The following is a 27,445-nucleotide window of genomic DNA, read 5'->3' on the forward strand; positions in this document are numbered from 1 at the left end:
ACCCAAGTGAAAGAAAGCTACCTGACGAAGAAAAAGATGTTGATAATTACAGTAAATGTATTGATTCTTACCCCCCTCCCCTTATAAATCTACATCATAGGTGAAATCAGGCAAAAGAAATTCATAATAACTCATAGAAATACATGTGACAGACTTTGTTGGATATAAAAAAAGAAAAGGAAAAGAAATAAATGAGTATTTTTTCTTTTAAAACTCTATCTTTACTACCTGTGGAGAAGCAAAATGAAAGGAAAATCAAAGAAAAGTATGCCACATAATAGAAATCTTAAATATTTAACATATTTATTAAATTTGATGTGCTTTATTTGGAGGGCTAAGGAAATAAAATGGTGAGATCTTAATAACATGCATCAATAACTAAGAAATCAGCTGCAAATTACCTAATTTTGTGGATTTGTCCATATAGAAACAAACTCAGATGTAAAATTAAGAACACTATATGAATACTGCCTCATGCAAGGAAAATGTTCATGTCTTTTTCAGAATGTACTACATCAGTCCCTTTTCAGAAATTTTAAGGGAAGACATCATCCCTTACATGCTTCCCTGAATCTCTCCTACAAGGATTTAACACTGATTGGAAAGGACCCACCTGGAGTCAGAAGCCTCTGAAAAGCTTTGGCCTAACTCTTCCCTAGTAGTTGAGAAAGCTGATGAGACAGACAATTCAGATGAATACTTGGAACCATAAGCCAAAGTCATGCACATCACCATGACTACAAATCTCACTCATGGCAAATATTATACAATCACAGAATCTTAAATGTGGAAGTAGCCTCAAAAGCCATTTAGTTCAATCTATATATGAACAAGAATCCAGCCATCATTTGAAGTGAAGAGGAACCTACTTCCTCCCAATATATCTCAAATCCTTTTTACCTTTTCATACTATGTATATATGCTTCATTAGCAAGATTTCCTAGAAGGACAATGTTGCATAATAATTTGCATGATAGACTAGGAGTCAGAAAAGCCTAAATTTAAATCTCTCCTCTTACACTCACTAACTGTACAACCATGGGCAAATCATTTAAATTGCTATGCCTCAGTTGCCTTATTTGCAAGATGAGGAAAATAATAACTGAAGGATCTGAAGGATCCAAAAATTGAGTTTAAATTTGAAGGAAGGTGGAGGTAAGGAAGAAGTGTACAGTAGAGAAGACAGAGATGGGAGATGGAATAACATGTACCAGAAATTGCAAGGGGTCAGCTTGTCTTCACTAAAGGATGTGATGATGCTTGTCCTCTATTCTTGAAGAAGACAATGACAACCAGGAAGGGATACCATGATGTGCACATGAATTGGATTTGAGTGAGAGGGTGTTATGCTAAACCACCAGCCTAACTTTCTCCTCCAGGGATCCAGTGGCCAAATATGAATCAGGATGATTGAAGATGACCATGGATGCAAAGAAACCAAGGCTAAGTGACTTGCCCAAGGACACACAGATAGAGGCAAGTGTCTGAGGTCATATTTGAATTCAGGTCCTCCTGATTTCAGGACTGATGTTCTATCCACTAGGTCACTTAGCTGCTCTCTAAAGTATCTCTACCAAGAAAACCTCAAATGGAGTCATGAAATGTTGGACATTAACTAAAATACATTACTTTTGCAATTATCCCCTTTAACTAAAGTATGTATGAAGGGGACTAATAATCTGTAATATGCATGGATGGGTAGCATGGAGCCAGATTTTGGAAAGCTTGAAAGGTCAGGCATGCACACTGACACTAGAAAGGTATTAGAAATCTCAGAACTGGAAGAGAGCCCAGAAGTCATGTAGTATAACTACCACTTGAATGCAAATCTGCAAAATATACCAAAAGGTTGTGCAACAAATAAATGAAGGTAAAGAATTTTCAAAAGAATTCAAGATGCACCAAAACATGAACAGCACTGTGCCATATACACTGAAGTGATACATAGAAAAAGAAGACTATATAGGCTCTAAAGGTACCTACATCCTAATGGGAGAGGGGAACTTTTGGATACCCAATTGACAGTGTTAGTTGAGAAGACCAGAGGGGGTGCTATGTATTCTATAAATTACACACACATAACATATATATATATATATATATATATATATATATATATATATTCTACATAGATATTCTATATCTACTCTACATAAATTCTATATCCACAATATTTTGAGGAAGAAAATAGAAAAAGTCATTATAAATCATAGATAGCAAAGTTTATTTTCTCTAAGAGGATAAAAAAATAAAAGTTTTTTTTCAAATCAAACAATGAATTAATGCACCAATTTTCTCAGATATTGTGAGGCATATAGAAAATAAGTAACATTTTGCAAACAACTCTCATGTCAAAATTCCCTTGAAAATTGCCTATTTGATACTTACTTGGCAAGGGTGATTCCATGATAAAGAAGGTGTTTTCCCCAGGGTGAGATTATCCATTGCACTGCTGATGGGCTGACCCCTGAAATTTCCCCAAATGCAGGAAACTTGAGTGCATAATTTGTAGTAGTAGTGAACTGTGGTCAGCTCTCCCCTGATTTTGTTTAAATAAAAGCCTTTAAAAAAAAGAAAGAAAGAAAATTGCTGATTGTTGACCCAGACCTTTTCTTTTTAGCTTTTGACTTGCCCATTCATCTTTTTTCTCTGTATTGAACCTAAAGCTTCTTTGAGAGTGTCTTAAATTATCCTCTTCTAGGCAAGATAGCGGGCAGCTAGTGGATAGAGAGCCAGATTGGAGTTGAAATCCAGTCTCAGATACTGACTTGCTGTCACTTAACCATGTATGCCTCAGTTTCCTCATCTGTCAAATGAACTCAAGAAGGAAATGGCAAACCACTCCAATATTTTTGCCAAGAAAATGCCAAAATGGGTCAAAGAATCAGACATGCCTAAAAAAAAAGAACTTAACAAAAACAACAACATATGATTGGGACAGCATAGCAATAACTTGAGAGTTTTAAGACACCAGAATTAACTGATAATAATAGGAATGTATGCCATTTATATAATACTTTGTATGAGACTCATGCTTCCTCTTTAAATTTTGAACTCTTAAGAGCAGGATTTCTATGTACTAGTGCCCTTCCCTTGATTCTTAATATACAATACAACAATACAACACTTGAGTTATATGCATCAGAGTCATTCGGAGTCTTACTCTAAGATGACGCTGTCTTCACAAAAGTCATTCCAATACTTCATTATGGGAGTTGAACCAGCTTTCTCAAAGTCTACGCTAACTTACCACAATCTCTGAAGGTTCTACCTAATATAGACCAAGATCAATATGATGAGACTCATCACCAGAAGTTTAGCAACATCTAAGTAGAAACAAAAGTTAGAGAGTTAGACTTAAAGACAGAAAGACCTAAATTCAAATTCCACCTCAAACATTTACTGGCTGTTGTGATCCTGGGCTTTCCCTCCTCAGCCTCAATGCCTTATCTATTAAGAGGAGTAATAATAGCATCCACCTTCCAGGATCAAATGTAATAATATTTGTAAAGCATTTTGCAATTCTTAAAGAATTCTCAGGGCGGCTAGGTGGTGTAGTGGATAAAGCACTGGCCCTGGAGTCAGGAGTACCTGGGTTCAAATCTGGTCTCAGACACTTAATAATTACCTAGCTGTGCGGCCTTGGGCAAGCCACTTAACCCTATTTGCCTTACAAAAATCTAAAAAAAAAAAGAATTCTTAAAGAATAAATGCTCTAATCATTATAGAAGCCTAGTTTAGTCACAAATATTTGCAATATTGGCAATAGCCAATGATAACAGTTTCCTCAAAAAGTGACATAAGGGATATCACTGGGGAAATGTATAATACAAAAGAGAAGTTGGCCAGTCATAGGACAAGAGTGAAGGATAAAAGATAGACACCCAACTGTTCCTTTTCTATATGCAAAACATAAAAGATCTTGAGGAAAGCTCTGGCCTGCTAAATGGATCCTCTGAAAAGAATCTATAGAACATAGAAAAGAAATAAACAGGAGGAAAGGAAATATATGGATGAATTGAAATACATCCTGAGAATGCACCACCAAAAAAAAAACAGATTCATTGAGGCATTGGGGATAAAATAATTTAGGATATTAGAATATATAGATAATCAAAGGAGACTTCATTTTGACTAGCTGTTTTAAATATTTGTGAGAAGCAACATGACACAATGGAAAGACTGCTTGTTGTGAAATCAGAAAAGACATGAGTTCAAATCCCAAGTCAAATATTTAATAACTTCATGGCCATGAACTAGTCCCTTGTCTCTTCCCATCTCATTTTCCTCGTGTGTAAAATGGCAATACTATTATCTATAGCATCTACTTCACAGTGCTGTTTTGAAAATCAGATAAATAAATCATTGTGTAAAGTTTTTAAAGCACAATATAAATGTTGGACGTGACTATTATTAAACATTTATCTCAATAGTCTTTCATTATTGCCCTTTTTTAAAACCAGAATTCTCATTAGGACTTAGAATCCTAAAGCTAGAAAAGATCTTAGAAATCATATAATCCTACTCCATTATAATGGCAATAAGAAATTCAAGGCCTAAAAAAGTTAGATATTTTCCTAAGATCATACATCTTTTTTTAGTGACAAAGTTAGCAATAAACCTGTAGGCTACGAAGTTCATTTACCCTACTGTCTAAATTATGGGGGGAGGAGTGTAGAAGGAGGGGTCCAAACCTGCTATTTATCAATTGTCCCTTTCCCTCTGCAGATTGTCAAGTCCACTAGAGCCTAGTTTCAGAGAGTGACAGAATGAATGTCCATAGTCACATGCTTTTTTGTGTTAGAGAGAACTCTAGAATCTGAGACCTCACTTGGAACACTGGACCTTTATCTTTATCCCATGCTGTCCCTCATTGCCTAGATAAATTGCTGTTATTGTTTAGGATAGCCCAACTCTCAGTGAACCCATTTTGGGTTTTCTTGCTGAAGATACTAGAGTAGCTTGCCATTTCCTTCTCAAGTTGATTTTACCAATGAGGCAAATGAGGCAAACAGGGTTAAGTAGCTTGCCCAGGGTGACACAACTAGTAAATGTCTGCAGTCACATTTGAACTCAAGCCTTTCTAACCCCAGGCCCAGAGCCCTAACCATTGCCTCCTAGTTAATCATCATAATTATTAGCAGGATTAAATAACTGTATTTTCTGACTCTGCCTCATGGAATGTGTTTTGTGTTTTTCTTTGATATTTTTAATGTTTTGCTTTTGCTTATATTAGACCTGTTGCTCCCTAAACAACAAATTGATAGGGAACAACAAAAGATAGGGAAATTGTCCTCTATCATTGCAGACTTACATCTATTCTTACTGTTTTAAAGTGTTGCATAGGACACTGAAAGATTAAGTGACTTGCATATATGACCAAATAATCAGCATGTGTCCAAGGCAAAACTTGAATTCAGGGCTTCCAGTCTCTGAGGTCAACTGACTCTCTATTCATCTTCCAAGTTACCTCTGCAGCAAAAATATATTATTGTATGGAATGGGAATATGTAGTAAGTCCTTGCTAAGGGACAGGAATTATGATAATTCTGCATCCATCTTTTCTCATTTGATCCTCACAACTACCATGGAGAGTACGTGCTTTTATTATCCCCATTTTACATTTGAGAAAGCTGAGGCAGACAGAGAGTAATGACTTGCTCGGGATCATTCAGCTAGTTAAGTGTCTGAGACCTAATTTAAATTCAGGTCTTCTTGACTCCAGGTCACATATTTTACCATTTAGTTGTCTGTTGTATCATGAAATAATCAGAGGAAAAGAATAGGGGCAAAAAAGGTAAAATGATGGGGAGACCTAATCTACGCAGTGCAAATTATCTCCTAAAAGATCTCAAAGTAACTAGAATTGTCTATGTAGGACACATATAAAAGGACAAATACAGCTTAAGAATTTAAACATACAAGTCTATGTAGCTGACCTTCAGCAAATGAAATATTCCCTTACAAAATGGAAAAAATAGGACTCATTTGATCAAATAATTAAGAAAAAACTAATGGAATTTTGGATTTAAATGAAAGCAGAAAGATTCTGAAAATAACACTGGATTAATGAAAGCAACTGTGACCTTCTCTCAAGATTTGTCCACACTTCAGAGAAGCAATTAAAAGAACCCACAAAATGTAGAAAATGCAGCTACTGCCACACAGAGAGTAAGTCTGATGAATTTACAAGGTAATATAAAAATTTCTAATAAGTTGCTACACTTGAAAAGTAAAAAGACAATCAATGGGGGTTAATCTTAAAACTGCACAGTATAAAGAATTATGCTAAAACTAAAACTAATTAAACTCATAAAGCTTTTGGAAAAAAGGCAATTATGATAGAGTTCAAACAAAGAAGTACTACATAAAAAGTCCAATCTGATGTTTGCCTCCCTTCCAAACTTCTCTGCCAAGAAGTATACTGACTAATAGAAGGCCACTGTGGTTAGGCTAACTTTCACCACCTTTGGGTTTCTGGGGGGGGTCACCCTACCTGACCCTGACACTTCTAGGGTCAGACTCCATTTCTAGGAGCATGATTTGTCTAGTGACCCATAAGTGGTTCTGCCACATAAGACCACATGGCTATACCCTGTGTACAGAGAGAGATATCATAGGATTGAGAATTGGCAGGAATCTTTGAGATTATTTAACTCAATCCTCTCATTTTCAAAAAGAGAAAAAGGAATCTCAAAGAAATTAAATAAGGAATCCAGTCATCAACTCCAAAAACAGTGGGTTTATCTGGTTTTTTTTTTTTTTATGTTAGAGTATGCCTTTCCATTCCTACCTGTTAGGCATTATTTTTTTTAAAATCTAATGTTCAAGTAATAAAAAAAATACCATAGGAGATAGTCTTTATATTTTTCAGTAACATATTCTTTTGGAGAAGTAGTCTATTGCAGAGAAATATTTGTGAAAGCCTGCCCTATTCTCTTTTCATACGTTCATCAAAGATTTTCTCATTACATGTACAAATTGTTCAAAATAAAATTTTGTAACAATGGCATATTGATCAACAGTTATCAATAATCAGTTTACCAACATTCTTTTGTTTGTATTTTCAGAAAAGTAAAGTATTAGTTTTTATGTATGTCAAAAGCTGCCAATAAAAGTATGTAGGCAGGTAATGCTATCAACAAGAAATATATAATCTTTTTGATCAGGGAGGGTGGTTGTTATGGAGATAAGTAGGTGTAGTGAACCCAGGTCCCTCCATGGTAAGCTCTCGGTAATCTTTGTCAACTTGGCTGATTGTGGTTCTAGACTATGTCTGATCCATAGAACTCATGAAGACCAAGTCTGCATTCTAGGCTTGCTTGTCTCTGCCTAATTCTAGCAAGCTTCATGGAAAGTGCTCTCTCTCTCTCTCTCTCTCTCTCTCTGGGGGAGTGTATAGATTTATATCTGAGACTAGTAACTGATTTGAAGTTGAAATATTGGTTCATATTGTTTGTTTCTTATTTGGGGGGAATGTTGTTCCTCTTTAGATGATATCTCCCTCTATGTTTACTACTTCTTCCTTTTCTCTTCTCAACCCCCCCCCCCCAACCCTGTAGAGCACCCTCCCAATCTCAGCCTAGAGGCCAAAAGATTTTAGGTCAAGTCCTGCCTCTGAAACATAATAGCTCTAGGATCTTGGACAAATCTCATCACCTCTGATGCTCTTGGTACCTATACAAACTTATACTGGTAGAAAAACTTACCCCTATGAAGGTTATTTAGTTTTTTTGGGTTTTTGTTTGCTTTTTTTTGCAAGGCAATGGGGTTAAGTGACTTGCCTGAGGTCACACAGCTAGGTAATTATTAAGTGTCTGAGGCTGGATTTGACTCTATCCATTGCACCATCTAGTTGCCCCAGTCTATTAGTCTTTGAACATGAACAAGTCTGAATCCTGCCAATCACTCTAAGAACCCTCTAGTAACCCAAGGGTTTATAACCATGAACTTGTTTAAATAATTTTTAACAACTCTATTTCTATGATATCAATTTCCTTTGTAATCTTTTATGTTTTATGCATTTACAAAGATTACTTTGAGAAGGGTCTATCAGACTGCCAAGTTCTTGAAGGGAAAACAAAGGCTGACAATGCTGGTAACCTGAGGTTTGAAAACTCTTTCTACAACATTCCATAGAGAGGGTTACATGAATTCATATGAACTGAATACTATCTCTTATACCTGGAATAGTCTTTGAACACAAATCTCCCTAACACTTAGGCCAGATCTTTAGCTATTTCCCCAAATTCCCTCTTGTGGTTCAAAACAATGGAATGTAAATAAAGATAGTATAGTTAATAGGACACCATTATTTCGTTTTCAAGAATCTTTTCAAATACAACTTTATTTTTATTTTTTTGGATTTTGCAAGGCAATGGGGGTTAAGTGGCTTGCCCAAGGCCTCACAGCTAGGTAATTATTAAGTGTCTGAGGTTGGATTTGAACCCAGGTACTCCTGACTCCAAGGCCGGGTGCTCTATCCACTGCATCACCTAGCCACCCCCCCAAATACAACTTTAAATGTTCTTACTAACTTGCAAAATACAATTGATCACTGATTAAAAATGAGGCTTATTTAGTGGTTTATAGCAAACCTACATTTCATGCCCATTTTTGATTTTTGATTACCAAGTTTATATTGGGAGTTCAAATGACAATGGACAGAAGACACTCTCAGAGTCAATGAAATCTGGGTTCAAATTTTAGGACATATACTGACACAGTAACACTTGGAAAAACCACAATAGTATTCTAACAACTAGCATTAGCAGAGGGAGATTATTCTCCTAGAGTTCTCCATTCATAATACAGCAGATTCAGAACAATTTTCTTCATATTGCTAATTGTTGACAATATCACACCTATATTATATATAAATATATATATACATCATATATTGTATACATAAACTATAGCAAGTTAATATGTATAGATTTATACAATGTTAAAATGTTAAGGAAATTGTGCTACCATATAAAATCATATTTTGAACTGTTCCTGTGAAAAATATCTGCTTGAACTGTCTATTCCATAAATATTATATAACTAGAAAAGGAAAATAATTCTGTTTTACATTATTTTGTTTTACTTTTTATCTAATGAAATGCATCCAATTCTAGATCTCTGAGCTTGACATGGAAACACATTCACATATTTTATAAAATGTTCATTTTATAAATAATTATGCTGAGATGAACTCATCCCTGTCTTTAGACTATTTCTGAAAAAGAAAGATTGAAAACAGAATTCCAAAGTTGGAAGTCATCTAATTCAAGGCATCTATATCTAAGAAAGAGTAGTAGTACTTCCCTTTCTCAAGTAATTTAATGGATATGGAATCTCCAGTGGTCCAGGTTGAAAACCATCCATATCCTCTCACCCTATGGAAGTCCTTCCCATATCCACCCATTATGCTATGACCTACTCTTTAGATTTATTGGCATTATATGACCAACAGTGGAACACACAGATCTTTCATCTACTCCCATCAAATGTCTGGCCTACCTCATCTTTTAAGTCCATTATTAAGCGATACTTCTAGTGCTTGATTCTTTGTTAGAAATAAGATGTTGCTGATTTGTCTCTACATTACCCTTTCACTAGCCAATAATCTTAAGTTTTCAAACTATTATAGGATGAAAAGTCAATAGTTTAGCTAGAAATATATTCTTTAATATATAAACCTTTGTTTTAAGGAGAAACCTGGACTTAATAAGTCCTATATTGTTCCTGTTAAATTTTGGTCCCTATACACAGAGCTAGTCCCTATTAGATTAGATAAATAGACAGACAGACAGACAGACAGACAGATAGATAAATGATGAAAATAGATATGCTAAATATGTATTCATTCAGGAATATATATATGTGTGTGTATATACATACATATATCTCTATATGCATGTACATATTTAAATACATATTATATATACATATATAAATATATTGAACTTGTCAAGTGATGAAGTCACTAGAAATAAGAAAACCTAAGTTTAAATTGTCACAAATACCAGTTTTATGACCCTGAGCACTTAATCTTTCTGTATCTCAACTTCCCCATCTGTAAAATGATAGTAGGAATAATATCACCTAACTCAGGGTTGTTATAAGGCTCAAATAGGATTACATATGTAAATACCTTTACAAAAAAATAAAACTTCGTATAAAAACTAGCTACCAATAGTAGTAGTAGTACTATATGTATGATTTATTTGTACATACATAACCTGATTGTTTTAGGTTTATATGATTATGTTTATATAGAATTTCCCAAAAGTTTTAATACAGAAATAAACTACCGAAACTTGAACTTTGATTAAGACTTTTAGGATACCCTATATATGCAAAGGACCAATAATTACCCATAAAATATTGGTCTAAAACTCAATAAAAGAATAAGACCATAGATTCAGGATTAAAAAGAAACTCAGAAGTCATCAAGTCTAATTTCCTTGAAAACAGAGATTCAGGTAGATGATCCTTTGTTCAGAGCTTGTTCCTTTCAATCATATCATACTGGACTACTGCTGATGGATGACCATCTTCAAGGAATGTTTCTAATAAAGAGAGGGAGGAAAAATGTGAAGGAAAGAAAGAAAAAGGTGCTATCAAAAGCTATTAAATTCTGGTATTCTGGTAAATAATGAATAAAAATGTAGATGCTTCTAGTGCTCAATTCTTTATTAGTAATAAGTTGCAACTAATTTGTCCCTGTGTGGGTCTTTCCGTTGCCTTTTGCCCTGGTCAATAGAAGCTTTGGGGAGTCAATAGATTATTTAACCTGAATTTTCTGCTATGTGCTAACTGTTGTGTTAGGTCTTTTGGGGGGAAGACATAGGAAAAGTCTAAAACATGTTATTCTCAAGTTGCTCATTACATAACTGAAGTAACATCATTCATATATAAGCTACAATAAACACAAAATCATATAAAATTAGACACTAAAATTGTGGTTACAAATATAAATCCTCTAAAAAAATCTAAGGTCAAATTGTAGAAGATCTCAAACACCTAGAGAATTTAGACTTGAATCACCAAGGAGAAAATAAGGAAATCAAAAATAACATAAACCAGTGTAAAAAATCTATTCTGATAGAAATGTGAAGGATGAAAGAGAGTAGAGACCACAAAACCAGAAGTGAAGCTATCACAACATTCCAAAGACCTAGGCATAAGGTTTATATATATAGGCATAAGGACCTGAACTAGTATAGCAGTCATGAAAAGTCAGAAAAAGGGACTAAAATTATACAATTAGGCTTGGGAGTCATGTCAATACCACCAGACTGAAGAAATCTAGGTTTTTTAATATTGATCCTGTGTTAAAAAATGGTACCTACAGAAATATTGATAATGCTACTCAAAAAATAAGTTGTAGTCTCTAGAGTAATTTGAGCTTTTAATTCATATAAAATATTGATCATGAACAGTTTTTCAAGGTTTGTGTCAAATGTAAAACTTGTCATATTTTCATGTTGATGCCATGCTACCATGCAATTTTCCTAATGATATGATGTTTCTTTGATATGTATTTCTTTATCAATCAGTGTCATAGAAATGGACTTTCCAGTCAGCAGAATCCAGTGGCCCCCTTTCTTCTTTGGGGTGCCTATCAAAAGTTTTCAACTGTCTATTTCCCCAAGGTAAGTTATTAACATCACACACTAAAAAAATTCCTCCAATTCCTGTTTGGAGTGTAAAGGTGAGTCTGGTTCTCAAAGGCTACCAATGAAATTTAAAGCTCTGATAGGTCCTAAGAAGCAGGAAACCACTCCTACAAGAACAAACCTAGCACTAGATTGTATTGCTTCTTAGCACCAACATAGAAGAATATAAAAGAAGACTGGCCAGGGGATGATAATTGCTTTGGTTCACAGCAACTCATGAAGATTGGCAAAAGGAAACCTGAACTGAGGATGCTCACAGACGGAGGAAAGCCTTAAATGGATGAAATCACAGCTCATTTAAATATTTAAAAAGATGACTATACACTACTGCAATCTTTTTCAGATATTGCTATCAGCACCACCAAAACACTTTAAAATAGTAAGTGAACTATCATTGCTTCTTGGCATATATTAAAAGTAAAGTATAATCTAATAATGGCCTAGTAATCACTCAAATACTTCAAATAATGCCCACTGATAGATTTTCCCCTCTGTCTTTTTCTTTATTCTGGGAAATATATTAAATTGCCAAATTCCTTCAGTGATTTCTATTAGCTTAACTATCATGTCCCCTCCTTATATTTATTTTTCTGAAGTGTTTAAATTTATATTATATAAAATCTTTTACTGATGTTTTAGCTATATAGCTGAGATATCTTTGTCCCACCTTCATGTTAAACATGTCAGCAAAACAAGTCAACAAAAAAACAACTGGGTTCTTTTTCCTTTTTCTCTTTTCTCTTTCCAGTATCCATAGTCCCCCACCTCTCTATTGATGGAAGAAAAAAGTGCATTATTTTTCAGTTCCCCAGGACTGGATTTGTTCATTAAAATTAATTTGTTTGACTGCTTTTTGGTATTATTATTGTTGATTCTGCATCACGTAATGTAAGTCTTCTTAGATTGCTATTAATTTCTTATAGATATCATTTCTTAAGACAGAATCATATGCCTCCATATTTATACACCACAATTTGTGCAATCATGCCCCAGTTGTTGCAAATCTCATTTCTAGTTTTTGCTACCAAAATTCACTATATCATTATGTATAGGATCCTTCTTTCTTTTGGCTGTCATAAAATATATATACAGTCTTGGACCATTGAGTCAGAAAAGGGGTTTAATGACTTTTCTTGAATAATTTCACCTTTATATTTAGATCTATTTATAACTGTTCCAACAATATACTAATAATCTTGATATCTAGTCATTCCTTTGGCATTAAACTATTTCCATTTTTTTATCAGCCTTGTCAATTAGCTGGGTGTGAAATGATGTTCTTACAATATTGAGGTTAGAATGTTCCACAGATAGTTGGAAAATCTCCAGGTCCTTCACTTTCTTTTTTAAAACACAGTGAATATTAAACAGATTGAGAACTTCATTCCACTGATGATGAGAAATGAAAAAAAATATCTAATGCAACCAACCAACATTGGACTTGATGTTAATAGAAACCCACATTCAAATCTCTTATATGAAAATCACTAACTCTGTGACCACAGGCAGGATTCTCATCTATAAAACTAGGATAATAATCCTTTTAATATCCACATTACAAGATGATAGGAGAATTTTAAAATACTATGAATGAAGTACTTTATGCTCTTAAAATACAATATAAATATCAATAATTATAAGATTTTGATTTTGTTGAAGTATAATCCTAGTATTGGTAAAGCCAGATCAAAGGGTGGCACCTTCACTTTTGACCACATTTCCACTCAGGCACATTATTTAGAATAGTGTAGAAGTAATATTCATAAATTGTCCCTAATACCTCATTTAATCCAATTCATATTCAAGTCAAGACATTTATCCATTGTGATATCACTGATCTTCAAAAACAAGAACAATCAACAAAACAAAAGTGCAGAATCATGAGAAGGAAAATACCTTCAGTCATTGATGCCCATCCCACTAATTTGTTGACAGGAAATGTTCATTTTTCAACATATTTGTCCAATGGAATTTATTTTTTATTTTCTAAAATAAGTTTTTATTGATGTCTTTTTTATTGATGGCATATGTATGTAGGATGAAGTTTATATTTTAGTTTGTTTCCCCATCCTCAAACCATATAATAAATGGTAAAAAGAAAAGAAAAAATCAAGATAACCAACTAATACTTTTTTAAAAGTCTGAAAATGTGTGCAATGTGCAATGATTATGCATCTTCCAACTCTGCAAAGAATTTGGATGGAGTATCTTCTCATATCTCTTCTTTCAAGATAAGTATGATTTTTATGATTTTTCAAATAATTATATATTAAAGAGATATCTATCATTTAGGTAATTATTTGTCAACACAATTGGGTAGTTATTTGGAAAACTAGAAAGCAGTCTAAAAATTAGATTTAAACCAATACCTCACACATTCTGCCAATTAAACAATCAAGAAATAAGTGGCATATATATATATATATATATATATATATATATATATATTTATGGCAAGGATAACAGAATATAAAATAAATAATCTTGATAAGATAAAATTTTTAAAGTTTTAAATTTTAAAATTTAATAAAAAATTACTTGCAATAACTTTGATAGCAGTATCTTTTACAAGATATGTAAGGAACTGATGCAAATTAATAAGAAGAGGAAATATTACCCAATTGACAAATATGATCAGAAAGAAACCCAAGTTATCTATGAAAAATGCTCTAAATTATTACTAATTAAAACAATGTAAATTAAAACAATTTTGACATTCTACCTCACATCTATCAAATTGATAAAGATAACAAAAAAGAAAAATGGAAAATGGTAGAGGGGTAACCCTGGGAAGGGAAAATGTTGGAGGGAGAAAATAGTCACACTAATGTACTGTTGATCATTTATTCTGGAAAGTAATTTGAATTTTACACAACTAGCTACTAAACGATACAAGTACTTTGATCTAGCTATATCACTGTTAGACCTATACATAAAAGAAATGAAAGAAAAGGAAACAGTCTTATGCATACAAATATACATATACATATAGATATATATATATATATATGGTGAATGGCAAAAATATATATGCTGAAATGGCAAAAATAAAAGAAACCAATTTAAAATTATGTAAGAATTATTGTGGAAATGAGCATGATTTTAATTCAGCAATCTTACTACTAGACATATCCCCAAGGCAGACAGAAAGAAAGGTCTATGGTATACAAAAATTATGCATAGCAATTCTCTTTGGGATCCCAAAGAATTAGAAACAAAATAGATCAATTATAGAATAGAAAATATGCAACATATACATGTATATGAATGTAATGAAGATAAATATATAGAATTTAGAGGAACATGGAAAGATTCATATGAACTGAGAGAATTTAGAATATGAAAAAAAACCAAGAGGAAGGACTACAATACTATAAATAAAAATATTTTTAAAAGAAGGCCAAAATGAGAGTAAATGAAAGAAATTATGTCATCTAAATTTGAAAAGCATGGCATGGCATTCACACTTTTAGCCAAGTCATCAACAAAAATGTCAGCATGGGACCAAAGAAAGGAGGGACTCCACTGAAGATTTTCTGAGAAATTGACATGGATTGACTAAGGAGTTCAGGCACTAGATTGCATTATTGTTTAGGGTACAATCCCCTCTTTCATGTTCCAAAAAAAAAAAAAAAAGCAAAAGATATTTTATCAAATGATTGTTAAAATATAGATAAATTATATTCACAGTATTCCCTTAATTTACACATTTAATAACACTTTCTAAAATTGAAATAAATTTAAACCTATTTTTAATGAAGCTGTCCTTGTTCTTTAAAATCATTACTTCCTTCCCTAGGTATTTATTAATAATCCCTTTAATGATCTTGGACAAGTACATTAAATGGCCATTGAATTGGACCTAAAGTCAAATGAGAGGATTTCAATATGTATCACATTGGAAAATTAACAGTCCTTTCAAAAGTCACAAGATATTTGAATCATAAAATTTCATCTTTTTAACATCAATATCCCCCCACAAATGCCTCCAAGAATAACCCAAAGAACAATGAAAAGACATTGTCTTCCAAGGTGTAATTAGACTACAAACTATTTCCATGACAGTGAAAGACGTCATAGTACAATGGGGGAAAGCATTGAAATTGGAAGGCTAAATTTAGATTCAAGTTCATATATGTGTCCTTGGAAAAAATACTTAATGTCCCTGGACCTTAGTTTCCTCACCTGAGGAAGAAAGGAATGAAGGAACAAAGGAACAAAGAAAGGAAGGAAGGGAGTATAGAGTCCCTTTGCTGGACTCTTCTGTTGAGTCCCACTTCTGAATTCCTTCAATCTTCCCCAGGTGAACACTGGAGGAGTGGGAGACAGGGATAACAAGGGAGACAAATACTCCATCAAGATCTCCAAGTGCTCCATTTATTCACCAAAACATCAGTGCCTAAATACCTTTCCAGTCTCTAATCCACTCCCACTCCTGTGGCACTTAGTAAGATAAGACTCTGGTGTTCAAGGATACCAGGTGAAGATAATTCACAATACTCCCATACACAATGGTTCCTAACAAGGGAGAAAGCAAATATTTATTATGGACCTACTATGTATCAAACACTGTACTAAGAATTTTATAAATATTATCTCATTTGATTCTTACAACAACTCTGGGAAGTAGATGCTATGATTCTGTTCTTTTGACAGTTGTGAAAACTGAAGCAGACAGGGATTAAATAACTTTTCGGTGGTCACACAGCAACAGAACTCAAACTCAGGTCTTCTCAACTTCAGGGGTCTGCTACATCTATCCACTTCTCTACTTAGCTGCCTCTCAATGAAGAGGTCCTAAATGGCCTTTGACATCCCTACTGGTTCCTGATCTGCAGACTGTAAATTGGACCATATCAGCCACCGTTCTTTGTAAGGATGCTGCTACCTGCTAGCCATTTGCTGCCCCAGCCTGAAAAAGCACCAAGTAAAATTAAAATAAAATAAAATATGAGGTTTTGCAAAAGAGTCAGGTAGATGGTGGAACAGAGATAAAAACATGGTCAGGTTCTGAAAACTGTAACTAAAGGAACTGGCCTTAAGTATAAGTGATGTAGAAACAGCTGACAGCCCTGTATCAATCTTTTCAAGAAGATGCACTCAGAAGAAAAGCTAATCAACATCAGCCACAGAATCTTCAAGCCTAAAATATTAGCCTATTATTTATTCTAAGGCCCATTCAGAAAATGAGGTGGAGAAAAATGGGAATTCTTGCTCACAAATCAACTCCTTTACCTGGCTATTTGGTGACTCTCTGTACAGTAGCCTTACAAAGGTGCTGTTGTTTTGAAAATAATTTTAAACACATAAAATGTCACAGCAGAGGCTTTAATGCTATCATAAATCATCCTGAAAGTACAATTCATAAAAAGTTGCTTACATGAGCATTATTTCAGTAATTTAGCTGTGGATCTTCTTTTTGACAGGTAGAAAATAGCATATGCATGATTTAAAGGTGAAAAATAAAGCCTTGCTCTGTGTGATGCTGCCTAAACCTATTTGACACAAAAGAGAATGATGAAAAGCATTAAGAGTTTGGTTATCACAAGGGATCCAAGTATTTTGCTGCCTATTAATGTAAAGGATCTAAAGCCTGAACTATGGGAATGAGCATTCCTAGTTTGCATTTTACTATAACAAAGAAGCCAAGTGATATAATGAATGGCATAACATCATAGAGACTGTTTCTACACTAGAAAGACCAAGACTGAAGTTTCATCTTTTACATATACTGGCTATATGATCCTAAACTGGCTATAAATCCCTTAATTTCTCAAGACTTTAAGTAATTCTCTAAAACAATAAGTTGCTAAGAAAGTCTTGACCAATATTGGAAGAGGGAATTTTCTCACTGAGGAAGAATAAGCACTAGTCCCCAGTATTAAATATAAAATCCTCTGCTAGGGTAGTTAATGGTATAGTTGATAGAGTAAAGGACTTGAATTCAGGAAGACTCCCTCCTTACAATCTACAATTCTGTGACTCTGATCATTTTTTTTTTAGTTTTTGCAAGGCAATGGGATTAAATGGCTTGCCCAAGGCCACACAGCTAAGTAATTATTAAGTGTCTGAGGTCGGATTTGAACTCAGGTACTCCTGACTCCAGGGCCGGTGCTCTATCCACTGCACCACCTAATCATTTTTTCTTGACTAGCCCCTGACTGGAATTCTCTCCTTCCTTATCGCTACTAATGGCTTCCCTTTCTTCTTTCAAGACCCAGTTCAAATTTCGTCCTTTACAAGAAGCCCTTCCTAATTACCCTTAATGTTAGTGCCTTCTCTCTGTTTATCTCCAATTTATCCTGTTTATAGCTTGTTTGTACCTAATTGTTTGCATGCTATTTCCCCCATTAGACTGATAGCTCCTTGGGGAGAGAAACTGGTTTTGTCTTTCTTTGAATCCCCTCTGCTTAATATTGTGCCTGGCCCACAGAAGGTTAAGTGTACCTGGCACACTTAACAATAAATAATTGGTAAGTTAACTGGAGAGTTCTCATTCCCTCTGAAATCAGAGCTCCAGTCCCTATTCCTGCCATAATAAAATCTTAAACAAAGTTCATCATGACATTCTGCTAAGCCTAAAGTTGACATAGGTGACCTTTCTATGTTAATAATTGTATAATATTTCAAGGCAAATTATGATAATAATAATAATAATTAATATTTATTTACTATGAGCCAGGCACTATGTAAACTACTTTACAATGATTATCTCATTGGATTCTCAAAACAACTCTAAGAGATAGTGTTATCCTTTTCCACATTTTACAGATAGAGAAACTGAAACAAAAAGGGATTAAGTAACTTGCCCTGGTTCACACAGTTAATTAGTATCTGAGGTCACATTTGAACTCACGTCTTCCTAACTTCATCTTGATATCCATCAAGGAAAAAAAAAAAGGGCAGGGTGGACTGGTGGCACAATGAATAGAGCACCAGTCCTGGAGTCATGATATTTGGATAAAAATATGATTGCACAATGCTCAAATATTCAGTTTACACAAACCTGACATAACACAAAGAATAAAATGCCCAATATTATGAGTGACAGAATTAAGATTTTTCAAAAAATATTGGACAGGCTTGGAAATTGACCCAAAACTGAAAGTCAGATGAAAGGCAGCAAAAAAAAAAAAAGAAGATAAAATATTTCATTTAAATCCTCTAGAGAGTCATACCCTTAATCTTGTCATCATACTTAAATGCACTACTTACTTGCATGTTTATGAATTCTAAAATTCTTTATCTGATCATAATCTATTATCAGTCTACTTCTATCTCCTTCTTATACCCCTGTTCCCTATTCTTCATGAATCTCCAAAATTTCTTTATGACTTCTAATCCCTTACCCAGTTCTTTCATAGTTTATCACTACCTGCATTATCTACATTCTTCTCCCTTCCTCATCTTGAACCCTTGGTGAACCAATTCATACTTTCTTCTCTTGATTCCCTTGCCCCAAATCTTTCCAATCTTACCAATTCAACCCTCAGATCACTCCTATTATTCAATGTTTTTGCTCCTACATGGATTCCTGAATGAAACTGCAGAAAAGGATGAAATGATACTGAATGAGTCCATAACAAATTTATAATACAGTTTCTCAATTGAACCATCACTACTGTAAGACAATGCTTTTACACCTCTAATTAATTCACTGGGAAGCCTAGAAGACTTAGTGAATAAATAGCCAAGCCTAGAGCCAGGAAGACCTGAGTTCAAATTCAGCCTCTGATACTAACAGTATGACCTGGGCAAGACACTTAACTTCTATTTATATTAATCCACTGGACGAGGAAAAGTCATATATAGTCAAATGACTGAACAACAACAACAAATTAACTTAATATATCATTCATCACAGCAGTTCTTCCAAACTTTTGTTTTCATCTCTCTTCATCTCTTTCATGGCTCCCCCTTGAACTTGAAAATTTTTCCTCATGTTTTACTGAAGAAACTGAGGTCATATAGTGAATGATCTCTCTTCTCTCTTCCTCCTCATCTCACACCACACAAATGCTTCTTCTATCACTGTCTCCTCCTTCACCTTTGTCTCATATAATAAAATAGCCCTTCTCTTTGCCAAGGAAAATTTTTCTACACAAATGGTTATATCCCTTTTCTCCTTCTCCAGAAGATTGCCCATCCCATCATTTCTACCCTCTTCTTCCTATATACTAGTTCCTTTGTTGATCTCATCATTTCCCGAATATTCAACTATACCTATGCTGATGATTCTCAAGTCTACTTCTCTACTGACCTCTGATCTAGCATCTCTAACCACCTATTGGACATCTCAAACTGGATTTCTGGATACAAGTTAAATTCAAAATCTCTAAAACTGAACTCACTCTCTCCTCACACTCTCCTACTATTTCTCACAATCTTCCTAGTCAATGAACCCAGGTATCATCCTCCACTCACCTTATATTCAATTAGTTTCCATATTCTGTCCATTTTACTTTCATAACATCTCTTGCATAAGCCCTTTTCTATCTTGACAATGCCACTTCCCTAGAGCAGGCTCTAATCTCACATGTTGGATGTTGCAATAGACTCTGATTGATCTGCTTGACACAAATTTCTCCCCACTCCAGTCCATCTTCCACTCAGCTATCAAAACCAATGTTTCTAAAGTACAAGTCTGACACTACCATGCCTTTACTCAATAAATACAGTGACTCCCTGTCACCTCCAGAATCAAATATAAAATTCTGTTTGCTGTTCAATGATCTTCATTGCCTGACCTTCAGCCCACTCCCCACCTCTTCAGTTTTTTTTATACCTTACATGCTCCCACATACTCTATAATCCAGTGACACCTGACTCCTTTTTGTTCCTCAAACAAGACACACTCTATCTCCAGACTCCAAAATATTTCTCTGAATTTTCTTCATGTCTGGAATACCTTTCCTCCTCCTATCTACCTCTTGGATTCATTGACTTTCTTCAAGGACCAGTGAAAATTTTAAATTCTATTAGAAGCTGTTCCTTAGCCCCCTAAATGGAAGTGCCCCCCTCCCTGTTGATTATCTTCAATTTATTCCACATATACTTTGTATGTAGTTGTTTACATGTTGTCTCCCCATTATACTGTTAGTTCCTGAAAGGCAGAGACTGTCTTTTATCTTTCTTAATACCCCAAGCCCTTAGCACAGTGGCAAGATCATGGTAGATATTTTTTTCCTTTAGATTTTTTTGCAAGGCAAATGGGGTTAAGTGGTTTACCCAAGGTCACACAGCTAGGTAATTATTAAGTGTCTTAGACCGGATTTGAACCCAGGTACTCCTGACTCCAAGGCCAGTACTTTATCCACTGCACCACCTAGCCACCCCTCATGGTAGATATTTTTAATTGTTTATTGACCAACTAACAAGATGGAAGATATGATAAGTTCATGTAAAAAAAGATATGGGAAATTTTATTTGATCAGAATTTTAAAATGAGCCAAAAGTGATGACTACTCAAAGCAGACACCATCTTAGCTTATGTGAATAAGGCCATGGTGTCCAGATTAGGAAGAAAAAAATAGTTTAATAATATGGGTAGATCACACTAAAAGCATCACCTTCGATTCTAGACAGTACATTTTCAAAAGGAACATAGACAACTTGGCTTGCATGCAGAAGAGCATAAAAAGTTATTAAATTATGTCATATGAAGAGCATTTTTAAATCACCTGTTTTTTTAAATCACCTACTTTGAAAATTAAAAGAATTTAGAAGTGTGCTATGATAAAAGAACAGTGAACTTTTAGTCAAAGGAACTATACTAAAATCTGAGCTTTGCTACCCTTTGGGAAAATATTAAATGTTTCTCAATTTTAATTTCTTTATGTACAAAAGGAAGGGAATATCTTTAAGATCCCTTTCAGCTCTAAATCCCATTAATATCTGGACCATGAAAATGTGTTCTGGCTATAACAAGACTGATCAAAAATAGAATTAGAATCTTATAAAATTACTTTTATCAAAACTAGCATGATTCTTGAGAACTATTTTGAAAATAAAAAAACAGAATTTGGACTTCCATTTATGCCAGAAAATAGTTCAAACTAACATAGTCCACCATGTAATGTGAATTAACAAAGGGTCAGAGCCAGGTTCAATGACTTTGTATTTGTCAAATTTGGGACACTTGGGGCATCCCAGGTTTGAGGTGGAGAGAGGATGGTTAAGCCCTTGGCTATGACTTGACTGTGATCCAGCTGGGGAGAAATAATCAGAGATAGCAGGGGCGTTTGAAGAACTGAAGAGATGGGGGTAGGGGAGGAAGAAACCAGGTGATGGTGCCTGAGGACAAATTAGAAAAAAAAAGAAAGAAAGAAATCCAATCCAATCCAATTAAATAAGAGTTCTGTAAATTCTGGGAGCCTAAAATGAGGGTTGGGGAAGGCAAGTGAGAGTTCCTGAGGGTGAGCCAAGAAAACCACAATCAGGGACCTAAGACAAATCCAGTCCAAGGAAGAGAGCATGCAAAAACCAGAGCCAAGAAAGAGGAACAGAATCTGAGGGATTCTGTAGGACAGTTACTTTGCTCAGGAATCTACTGTCAGCTATTTCCTTGTTTTTTTCTTATGCATTACTAAGTCCTGGCACAAAGCTTCCTTGGGCTAGTGGGTGGTCATCTCACACTTCTATACAAATTTGTTGATTGTGATAATTCTGCTTCAACCAAATCATTACCTGTTTCTATTAATTTTTTCTGTAGCCCCACCTCCTAGTAGCTTTTGGAAAAATTATAGTTCCTACCAGGACTGCTCTCTTTGGCAATGAAATGTCTAAAAGTTGCAGGAGAATAATTTTAACAAACTCTTTAAAGGTATTTGTCATTCTGTAGAAATATACAAAGGATATATGTCTTCTTAAGCATTGGCATATACTTTGTGACTTAGTAGATAAATCCTAGGAGTTGCTTATAACGCACAGAGAGGTTTGATAGCTTTCCTAATTCACATAGTTAGTAAATTCAAAAGTAGAATTTAAATTATATTTTCCTAATTCCAAACCCAGGACTGTAGCAACCATTCCCCGACTCCCATCCTGGTCAGACACACAGGGATAATCTTTCATGTAGCACTAAAGGTTAGGTCACAATAGCCACTAAAATTTGATATTTGGTTAAGTCACTAGGTAATATGTTATCATTGAGTTATGTTAGCGTATCAACCCCAAAGCCTGTAAGACCAACCCTGGCCAATCTCAAACCAGTTCACTCTGTATATGACTAATATCTACCATCAACAGGATTCTCAACCTCTCTTCCTCCCTAGACCATTCCTGGTTTCCTATCAAATGATATAGAGAATCCATGGCTTATTTCCCCCATCACTAGATACCCTACCTAAATTCCATCCTTAGTGTCAACAAGCATTACTAAATATGCTATTAATCAATTAATAGCAATTAATAAAGTGCTAACTATATGTCAGGCTAGGGATACAAACAATAAGAAAGCTAGCACCTGGCCTCAAGTGGGACCTCCATTCTACTCAGTGATCTTAAGGAAAATAAGAAGAAAAGGGCAATAAAAGGAGATGGAGAAAGAGGAATAGGAAAGGAAGTGTTTAGTGTGATGGCTAAATTGAGAGACTAAAGATCAATTCATCAAAGATCTTTCCTTCAAGTGAATTATCCTGGAAGAAGGGGCCTGAAGGAATGAAGTCAGGAAGTAACTGAAGCATGGTGGTTGTATGTGACTCTCTCAAAATATTTACTAATTCACAAATCAGCATTTAATGCAAATTAAAATAATTATGAGGTGCTGCCTCACACTCATCAGATTGCTAAAATGACAAAAAGGAAAAACGATCAATGTTGGAGAGGTTGTGGGAAGAAAATTATATAACATAACTATGCTAGTGAATGAATGTTGAAAAACTTTCATAATGTGTAATTGGAAAAAATAAAATATCAATAAAAATAAAACAAATCAGCATTTAACTTGATTTATCTTATAAGGGTATGCTGCCAAATGTTTAATAGCCACCTCTCTGAAAAAATCTACACAAAACACATTCAATTTTAATCTGCATTATTTTCTCCATCACATTCATATCTAAAATCTAGGCATTCCAAATAATAAATCAAGCCCTGATTTTATAATATTTGTGGACTTGTGAGGTATAAATGTTCAAAATGAAAATTTAGCAATGATTAAGCAGGTGTGAAATGGCTCTAGCATATGCCTGAATAAATAGTGTAAACAACAGTAAATCCGAGCAGCAGGAATAACCCAGTCAAACTCTCTCAACTCTCCTTGGCAATAGATTTTGCTGCGTGACCTGGGTTAAACTCTATGTTCTTCCACTTAATGCCTCCAAGCTTGGAAAATTCCCTTCACCCTTCTATGACTCAGTTTCCCCATCTGAAAAATGAGACCCAGTAGAGTTACATGATTTTTGAGGTCCTTCCAGCTTTAAATTTGTGATCCTATGAATTTATGGCTGCAAATGGGGTGAATGATTTTCATCTCCATGTTTTCAGTTTCCCTCTTCAGCTTTCTCCCCAGTGTGGCTAATACAATTGGAAGTCTCACAACTAATAAAGTACTCTGTATTGCACACTGCCTTGGCTTCCACATTCTTGACATATCTATGGTCAGGAGGCTATGTCTTCTCCTGGCATATATATACCAATCAAACTAAAAATTTGAAAACCTATAGAGTACACAGTGCCTTGGACACTTACTTGCAGTGGGACCCTGGAGAGATTATTTAACCTCCATCTGCAACAGTTTCCTCATCTGTAAAATAAGAGTATCTGTTTAATAGGACTGTTGTTAAGATCAAAACAGATCATAGATATAAATAACTTTTCAAAATGAAGGAATGTTAGCTATTATTAGTATCCATAAATGCTTGCTGTTCTCATGGTTTGGATACAACCCACTTCCAGGAGCAATATTCTGACCTACTGTAATGTAACCAGTTTTAGTTTCTTCAATTAATTTATTCCAGAGTTAGCAAAGGTATTCATTAAATGAGCATGAGAGAGAGCTTGAAAAACTAGCACCAGCCCTTTTTTAAATTCCTGAATCATAACAGTGCAATCTCTAATAACTCTCCTCATTCTACCAGTTATTTAGCTCCTCATTCATTCTTTTGGACATAAGGATGAGAAAATTAAGGTCCAAAGAATTGGGCATATCTGTGCCTTAGTAGAAAAGAGATTTCAGAGATTCTCCTCCCCCAATCCAGCTAATGTCCACCATATCAAGTGATGGGAATGAATTGGGAGGGGGGGGAGCAAATGTTCTCAAGTTCCTTTTCTTCCCTTCTCCCAGGTCTCTCTTCTAGCTTCCAATTGATTAATCTGCAACTTTAAATTTCAATCACTCATCCAGAGAAAGGTCTGAATTATCACACAATCACCTTCCTACAGCTTCTCCCAGGATCAAAGCCATACCTCCTCAGAGCTTCAATTGCTCAAAGTGGACCCAACACCAGATGAAGGGAGATTCATAACATTGTATGTGCTGTTTAAGTCTGATTAATAATGACAGTGGACCGTCCTTTAGGACAACCCCCCCCCCCCGCCTGCCCGAGCTATAATACAGTATATATATAATACCTCCCTGACTCTTTGGTTGCTAAAGAAAGGGAAATCATAAACTCTGGGCAGGTCACTTACTTCCCATTTGCCTCAGGTTCCTCACCGTAAAATTAGGAGAAAGAAAGGGAAAGTACCTACCTTTTGCTTAGGAGAAGACTACTCCAGCAATGTTACATAATTTGTCAATGATGCCAAACTTTTTTGCATTATGCATTTTTGCATTATGCATAGTTTTGCATAATAGAAATTTTTCAGGTTCAAAATTCACAAGAGCTCGATCTCCACATTCTATTTCCATATTTGCTTGATTATCATATGACTGCCTGTGACAGCTGCATATTATTGATGTTGCACTAAAAATAGATATTAATCAATTTACAGAGTTCTCTTCAGCAGGGTCTTTCATGCCTTTGACCCATGCTTTGGGAGACAGGGGAAGGACAGGAAGGAGTGAGATTGAAGCCATGGAAGACATCTAAATTATGCACTATAATTATCTTGGACTGTGATGTTCAAGCTGATATTATTCTGTTGTGCCATATAAGTATTTACATCTATGAAGTAGTGTGATATAGAGAAAAGTCATTCTTGGGAATCCTCAATTATGGTCCCTACTAAGTCTCTAACTATTTCTCCCTTGGTTTTTAAATCCCTCATCTATGAAATGAAGCGCAGATAGGTAATACGGTGGATAGAACAGTGGGACTGAAATCAGAAAGACCTAAATTCAAAGCTGACCTCAAACACTTACTAGTGTGTGATCCTGGGCAAGTCACTAACTCCTGTTTCCTTCAGTTTCCTCATCTGTAAAATTAGCTAGAGAAGGAAATGGCGAATCATTCTAGTATCTCTACCAAGAAAACCCCAAAGTGTTCAAGAAAAGCTGGACATGATTTTTAAATTTGGGGTTTCTTCCCCTTTTGTTCAGATTCTTCTATCACAACATGACTAATATGGAAATAGTAACATATTTATAAAAATGTATAACCTATATCGTATTACTCACTGTCAAGGAGAGGGGAGGAGTGAAGGGAGGGAGGGAGAAAAATGTGGAACTCAAAATTTTCAAAATAAAATGAATGTTGAAAACTATCTAGGGCCTTTGGAGGATAGCCTACTCTGTGGGGAGCATCATCCCCCAAACTCTCCCACCCCTTTGCCTTTCTCTACTATCTATCCCCTGCTTCCTTGTCTTCCTGAGGGAAACCAATCTGCTCCGGGTAGTGTGATTCCCCAAACTTTCTCACTCTCTTCTTACTTCTATTGAAACTCACTATCTTGCTGTTTCTCCAGAGAACCTAACCTGTGAACATTTTGGAGCAAATTTTAAATTGTTGGTACAACCTGTGAATTAAAGTCTAAGGCTTTTCTTATCCTCCCTGAATCTTAAAGTTGGTGAATTCCTCACTCCAAAATAACCCAATATTTAAACCCTCTTTCCCTGAACCCCACTTTTCCTCCATCTTCAAATCTACAAATGGAGTAAGGGGTTAATTAGATCCAATACCTTCAGAGACTCTTTTTGGATAAATATTAAGTTTCAGGGGACAGTGATTTGGAGAAAGTAAATAAATCAGTCAATAAAAATTAATTAAAAAATATAATGTACCCAACAGTATGCTTAGTGCTAGGCATATAAAAAAGAGGCCAAAGATTGACCTTCCCTCAAAGAGCTACCAATCTAAGGGTTTGTACAAACAAATTACATACAAGATAAATGGGGAAATAACCAACAAAGGGCAAACTTACAATTGAGAGACTGGAAAGGTATCTGTAGAAATTGGAATTTTAGTTGATACATAATGGAAGCAAGGAAAGTCAGATATTCCCTTTATGATTCTCATTTCAAATTAGAAGAAAAAAGGCAGATAAACTGATTCATAAGCATTCTGCTATAATGAAAGTTTGCCTATATTCTTTAAAAAGAGGGGTTGAGGTTATTCTGAAAACAATTCTAATACTTTAACAAACTGATTCTTCTTTGTATAGTGGTAATTAAGGGGAAAAGTACACATCAATCAATATTCAAAGTCAGCAAATATTTAATATATCTAGTATATGTAAGGAGCATTCATTGTTAGGAGTTGGAGATTCAAAACAACTAAAAAGAGAATAAAAAATAATAAAACAACATTAACAACAACCAAAAGAAAGAAAAAACCTCACAAGTCTTGAGAATACATGACATTAAATTTTCAAATGGGTGAACTTGAGACAGTTCA

At 34.8% G+C, this 27,445-nt stretch overlaps 1 non-coding gene across 1 annotated transcript; it reads left to right on the plus strand.

The window, feature by feature from the left end:
- Positions 1–2,380: 2,380 nt before the first annotated feature.
- LOC141503763 (U1 spliceosomal RNA) lies at positions 2,381–2,542 on the plus strand. Its single transcript, XR_012473079.1, has one exon. It is a non-coding gene; the product is annotated as a U1 spliceosomal RNA (small nuclear RNA).
- Positions 2,543–27,445: the final 24,903 nt, after the last annotated feature.

The sequence above is a fragment of the Macrotis lagotis genome, chromosome X, assembly GCF_037893015.1.
Source record: "Macrotis lagotis isolate mMagLag1 chromosome X, bilby.v1.9.chrom.fasta, whole genome shotgun sequence".
Classification (NCBI taxonomy): domain Eukaryota; kingdom Metazoa; phylum Chordata; class Mammalia; order Peramelemorphia; family Peramelidae; genus Macrotis; species Macrotis lagotis.